Genomic DNA, 6,577 nt, shown 5'->3' with positions numbered 1-6,577 from the left:
GGTTTTTCCAGTGGCAGCTTCAGCAGGATGCACTGGTTTCCTCTTAAATCCAGTAACATCAACAGCTGGATGGACTCTCTGTGATTGCTGAATCTACACAGGCTACTGACATTACTTTTGTTTATGGCTCTTTTAATAATATCTTTTAAAATGATCCTATTGCGAAATCAATGCTAAAATCAACAAGGGAAACAGGTCCTGTGAAGAGGAAGGGAAACAGAAGTAAGTGAGAGGATAAAGGGGGGTGGGGGTGTAAAGTCAAAGCATAAGGAAGGACCGTGATTCTTGCAGACAGTGTCCATTCTCTCCTGCTGTCTGCATCTGTCCCCATTTCCTCGCGCTCTTTTCATTAAGACACCGGAGGCCTCATTTCTGGACCGCCGTCCATAAGACATCCCCATTGACCCTTTGGCCCTGTGGGGCCCCCTGTGGGGCTGGGAGATGTGTTTGTTTTCATTTGGCTGGCAGCCCGACCCTCCAGGCTCTGTCGGGCCTTCTGTCACCATCATCATTCACCGGGTGTGCTGGGCCATTGTTGTCTATGGGAGACCACCGAGACACTGAATTGGGGGTGAGACCAAATTTGACAGCTGGAAAGACTTCTAAAATACTTTTTGTCCTTAATAAAGGGAAGATTGTGTGTGCATGCATATGTGCATGTGCATGTATATGTGTTAGAGGGTGAGTGAGAAGGAGAGAGAGAGAGCAAGAGAGAGAGAAGGAGAGAGCGAGGGGGGGAGTCGTCATAATATCTCATGGCACAGTGGTTGCATGTGTGTGTTGTGTAATGTAACTCAACCCATCTCCTCCTGAGTGGTCTGATGCTCCCTTATCCACCATCCCCACCCCTATAAGGAGAGCAGGTTGCAGCCCTGTCTCTCTCTCTCTCTTTCTCTCTCTCTCTCTCTCTCTCTCTGCCATGCCAGATGGCTCTAGATTGACAAATCAATTAGGCTCCACCTCAACACCAGAGGGACTGGGGCTACAAACCTGTCTACCTCCACCCCCACAACCCTGGGGTAGTCGGCGGACCGCTCCTCCCTCCTGCCTGCCTTAATCACCCCCTGATCCGAGAGAGCTTTGCCTGGGTAAAGGGGGCGAGTGGAAACAAAGAACCTGGCACCACATGAATCACCTAGCATCAATATGGATGACTTGGTTACAAATGCACACGGCGAGGAACCAAAGCGAAAAGACTTGCTTTTGTGCATACATGTGTTTGGTTCTGTCGCCATGTGTGTGTGTGTGTGTGTGTGTGTGTGTGTGTGTGTGTGTGTGTGTGTGTGTGTATGTGTATACACAAGCATGCTTCCAAGCTCCACCAGAACAGATTTACAATGTGCAGAGGAGCCAAGTGTTTCTCTACTCCCCCCCTCCCCTCTGTGGAGGTGGTGGAGAAGGAGGGTGGACGTTTGGGGAAGTTAATCCAAGGAGAATAAACAGCCGGCACAACACATCTGGGTCGAGGAGCAGACCTACATCTGTTCTCCACTGCACCCTAGTGGGACAGGAAAGACACTACTGGGTGGCAAGACTGCGAGAGGGGCTGAGCAGACAGCATCGTCAATATCGACCCCGTCACCGTCCTGAGCGGAGCCCTCTGCTGATGGACGTCATGGCAAACAAGTTAAAGCTTCTTGTTCTCACTATTGAAAAGGGGCAAATGAAAAACAGTCACAACTGAACTTTTGCATGCCCCCCCCCCTTTCTCCCCAGTTATACCTGTCCAATTACCCCACTCCTCCGAGCTGCCCTGGATGCTGCTCCACCCCCTCTGCAGACTACCACACGTGCAGTTGCCAGCCGCTTCTTTTCACCTGACAGTGAGGAGTTTCGTCAGGGGGACGTAGTGTGTGGGAGGATCACACTATTACCCCCCCCCCCCAACAGGCACCCCGACCGACCAGAGGAGGCGCTAGTACAGCGACCAGGACATATACCCACATCCAGCTTCCCACTCGCAGACACAGCCAATTGTGCCTGTGGGGACGCCCGACCAAGCCGGAGGTAACACGGGGATTCGAACCGGCGATCCCCGTGTTGGTAGGCAACGCAATAGACCGCTACACTACCCAGACGCCCACTTTTTCATGTTTTTAGGAAGAATGTTTTTCTCTGAATGACAAATACAATAATAATCTTTCAGGTAAGTGGAGCTGTGCTTGCAGGTGTACACCGACAAAAATGTCCAGTGAATGAATGAGCAAGACTGAGAGGGGACGAGTGGTCCCCCACCACCAAAGGGAAACCAGCCAATAGCACATCAGCGTCCACAATTTTCTAAAAAAGGCCTTGGCTTTTAGTCCAATCCAACTCCCTTTCCTTACAATCTCCCACCGGGCCCCTCCATTTCATACAGGTGTACGTCAAATTGCGGCGCTCCGGGTGCGGGTTCATGGCACCGTTATCGTGGTCAAACATAGCTGGCAGTCTCTCGTCACACAGCGCTCCGCTGAGAGGAACGCCGTCGACTTTCATACAGACACACAACGTGTGTCCACACATCGACAGCAACCGCACAACCAGTTCCCATCAGCCCAGAGCTTGTAATGGCCTTTCCCTATTAGCAGCAGTTGAGAAACATTGAATTCAGCAGGGGAACATGAAGGGGCAGCCTGGGGACCGTTGTCAGACGGAGACGTAAGACTGTACAGAGTAATCGTGACAGCGCCGGCAAACTGTTCCAAGTGTGTCATCCACCTTTCGCCCCCTCCGAGTTGAGGCCTTCAAGATAGGTGACGAGAGAGCGTGGGCGGATTCGGGCGCTGAGGGGACCCGGGGGGAGATGAGTGGGTGCCCTGGCTACGTATCCCTCCATCTCTCATCCCCGCATCCCTTTTTACTCATCCGATCTGGGGGCAGTGACGAGAGAGCCGATACCCCCCCCCCCCCGCTCTCTCTCTCTCTCTCTCTCCGGGGGGAGAGATTAGTGCTGACAGCACAACAAAGAAGAATTATGCCAGGGGGCCCTCAGCTCTTCGACAAATTCAAATGTAATGTATAGCTTTAACTGCGCCAAGGAGGATCAACATAATATATGATCGACCCACTTTGCAGAGCACTCCGTTGGCACTGATGTAAAAACGATTTATGCCTGTAAAAATGTGCAGGCTAATTAAGTAAGACGTTGGCACTGGCGCAAATGCAATGAGCTTATGAGATGGCTGGCAAAGTACTGAGGCACTCCCTCTGAGAGGTCTACCTGTGGAGAGAGAACGAGTGAAAGAGAGAAAATGTACACACCCTAATGCATTAACATTAGTCAAAATCAATACCTTTGATTTCAAATGGGGAAAAAAACCCAGTAGAGATATTCACGACGGAGATTATAGGCAGGTGTCGCGATCCCGCAAGACTGTTGATCCTTTAACCAAATCTTATTTGTAAATGGTTTAGCAGGTCTCGTCAGCGCCGGGGCCCGGGGCCTCTGTAATTACGCGGGGCCTCTCTTGCAGTCAGACAGCTGTGTTGAAAAAGGCTGTGGACGAGATGTCCTAATTAGAGCCTCAGCTGAGGGGAGCCGCACCGGGGGAATACGTGCGGCGTTAGCTAACAGATTCTGGAGCCAACAGTGTTAATGAGACAGGGAGAAAAAAAAAGAGCCATCCCCCTTTCAAATTAATGAGAGCACCTTGTTCTTCCTGTCTCGTTGTCAGTTCTCATCGCGGCCAACACGCCGCCAACCTCTGAAAGTAGACGCCGAATATATTTCATATCTGCATTTTTTTTTCTCTCTGAAGCGGCGTACTCACTTGTGTGCGTGTGTTCATGCACGGGTTCCCCTAGATAGCTTCACTACTGCTGTGTGCATTTAAACCAGAGGAGAACCTGTGTGTGTGTGTGTGTGTGTGTACGTGTGTGTATGAGTGTGTTTGTGTTTGTGTGTGTGTGTGTGTGAGCTGCACCTTGTTTCTGTATTGTGCTTCATTAAAAGGAATGCACAGTGAAGTTCGGGGTGATCATCACCTAACAGCCCCAATACCCATACGCTCTGCTAACACATAATCGCAAGGTCTCTAAGGGAACTGGGTGTGTGTGTGTGTGTGTGTGTGTGTGTGTGTGTGTGTGTGTGTGTGTGTGTGTGTGTGTGTGAGAGAGAGAGAGAGAGAGAGAGAGAGAGAGAGAGAGAGAGAGAGAGAGAGAGAGAGAGAGAGAGAGAGAGAGAGAGAGAGAGAGAGAGAGGGAGGGAGGGAGAGAGAGAGACGGGGCGGCAGTAAGCCAGCTCAGCCCATTTCTCTAATGAGCTGCTGAATAGGCGGTGTCAGAGACCTACACAGGCTAACTACTGCCTAAGGCCTATAGCACTCCACTCCATGGAAAACACATAACACAGATTATGAGTGTAAAACAATATCTTTGAGGTATCATTAACAAGGGGAGCATTCTGGCATGTAATGCCCGTGTCACCAGAAAGAGACTCTCACCACCAGCTGACAAAGGCAGAGGAGAAAACCGGGGGCCTCATTCGTCAGTCGTGTGTACGTACAAATTTGTTCTCAGGGCAAAAAAAAACCCCCCAAAAAAAAAAACCCATGGGATTTTTTTAGCCCTGAGGTTTGTCTCAGAGACCAGTGTAGAACCTGGCTAACCCCTGAATTCATTGGCTAACACTGATGTCTTTGCAAGCCTGGGTGATTGCCCCTTGCAAGAGGTAGACAACAGATGTTAGGGGGAAGGAGTTACAAATAACCATCAGCCTTTGTGTCAGACAACTTTGAGGGCTAAAAAAATTCCTTGGGTGTGTAAGGACAAATTTGTACATACGAACAACTGAAGCCCTGGCGGCCTGTCCAGGGTGTCTCCCCGCCTGCTGCCCAGTGACTGCTGGGTTAGGCTCCAGCATCCCCACGACACTGAGAGCAGGGTAAGCGGTTTGGATAATGGATGGATGGATGGATGGATGGATGGAACAATTGATGAATGAGACCCAACGTTTTGGATTTCTCTCTTGACTACCAACGGTGTGTGCATTTTACTGACCCCACCCCCACCCTTACAGACACATTTCCTGACACTGTTTTCTTTGTATTTTCTTTCTATTCCCCCCCTATCTCTGTGGATAATTTCCCCTGGCATCCATAGCGGCATCTGCATGTAGACCTGTGAGAGGTGTCACGTGAGGCCGGCGTTTGATAGCTCACAGGAAGAGCTCATTTCAATTCTCTTACGTGTCCTCTTTTATGACAGCCCCTCCATCTCATTTGCACAGATGTGAGGAGAGTACTACCACACAGGATTGAGACTCCATCGGTCTCGCTCAACAACGCAGATAAGGGTGGAGAGGCACAGGAAGCTACCTGGAGCCTACTGAGGCATGTCCTGGTGCGCCTGCATGCATACATGCTCGGCTATAACAGCAGCCATAACTGTCCTGGGGTAAATAAATAGATATTCTGGAGAAGGGCCATTATCTGTCATGGGGCACTGATACAGTCTTGCCTTGTATTTATTGCCTGCTTAATGGACTTGATTGTATTACTCAAGGTAAGAGAGAGGGGGGAAAAATTCAATGCCAGCCAGGGGTACTTTCTGCATCCTGCAATTATCTTATGTAAATCCCGGCCTGGAATGTTGAGCCACTGCCATTTAAAATGCATTGAATTTCCATGGAAAATGATCCACTCCTGCCGCCTGAAGCTCATTAATAATAGCGACGAGCAGCTTGACATTTGGAATACTTACACGCTTACTTAGCATCCCCACACATGTGAGAACACATCCTAGCTTGCCATGTGCTGCCACTGTGACAGCACATTTACAAAAAGGATGGCTTTGAGGTAAGCACCCCGGCAAATGAGTTATTTCTGGAACAGAACTGGTTCTCACCAGAGGACTCCAGACTTGTAAGTGCTCACTCAATCTTTGTTTACGCAGATAGATGTTTGCAAGAAAGCAAGCTGGCTCCCGCGTGAAGCTGAAACGACTAAATTTCACCACCTCCTAAAATTAACTCAAGCGTCGCTAACTAGCAGACATCGACGATGTTATGGGCAGGTTTGGAGGGCATTACAGTTTTAAAAGACTGCACGGGAGACCGTCCAAACCGTGTCCAGACAAACCAATATGATGGATTATGACAGAATTCACGGGGCCAAAAAAGCTCACACAATGACCAGTAATGACTCTCGGTCAATTCCACAGTAAATGGCCCCGCTGAGCAGTGTGGGCCTTTTTGTAAATGTGGCCCCTGCGTCTGTCGGCTGTGTGTTGACCAAACATCAGCCCTGCTCCCATATGTGAGAGACAGCTGGTAGCGGGGCCTGGTTGTGTAATGCCATTAGAAACCAACAGAAGGTCAACGCTATAGCCGCACCATCACTCTCTCGCATGCTAGCAGCAGGGCTAACATCGGTGAGATGGATGCACGGGGGCCAAAGCCACATCAGTCCTCGTAACTGTCAGACTAGCTGCTCAGCTAGAGGGAAAATACAGCCACTGCGTACTGGTTGCCGTTATATATTAGGCAATAAAAGCAGTTAACCTGTCAAATGAAATATCCCGTGCAGCCTCCCACATATGCAAATGGTTTTAATACCTTCTCAAACAAATGCTGGGGAATTTGGTGGTGGTCAAAACC

The sequence above is a fragment of the Lampris incognitus genome, chromosome 19, assembly GCF_029633865.1.
Source record: "Lampris incognitus isolate fLamInc1 chromosome 19, fLamInc1.hap2, whole genome shotgun sequence".
In the NCBI taxonomy this organism is placed as follows: Eukaryota; Metazoa; Chordata; class Actinopteri; order Lampriformes; family Lampridae; genus Lampris; species Lampris incognitus.
The sequence above is the reverse complement of the archived record's forward strand: the minus strand, read 5'-3'. Positions refer to the sequence as shown.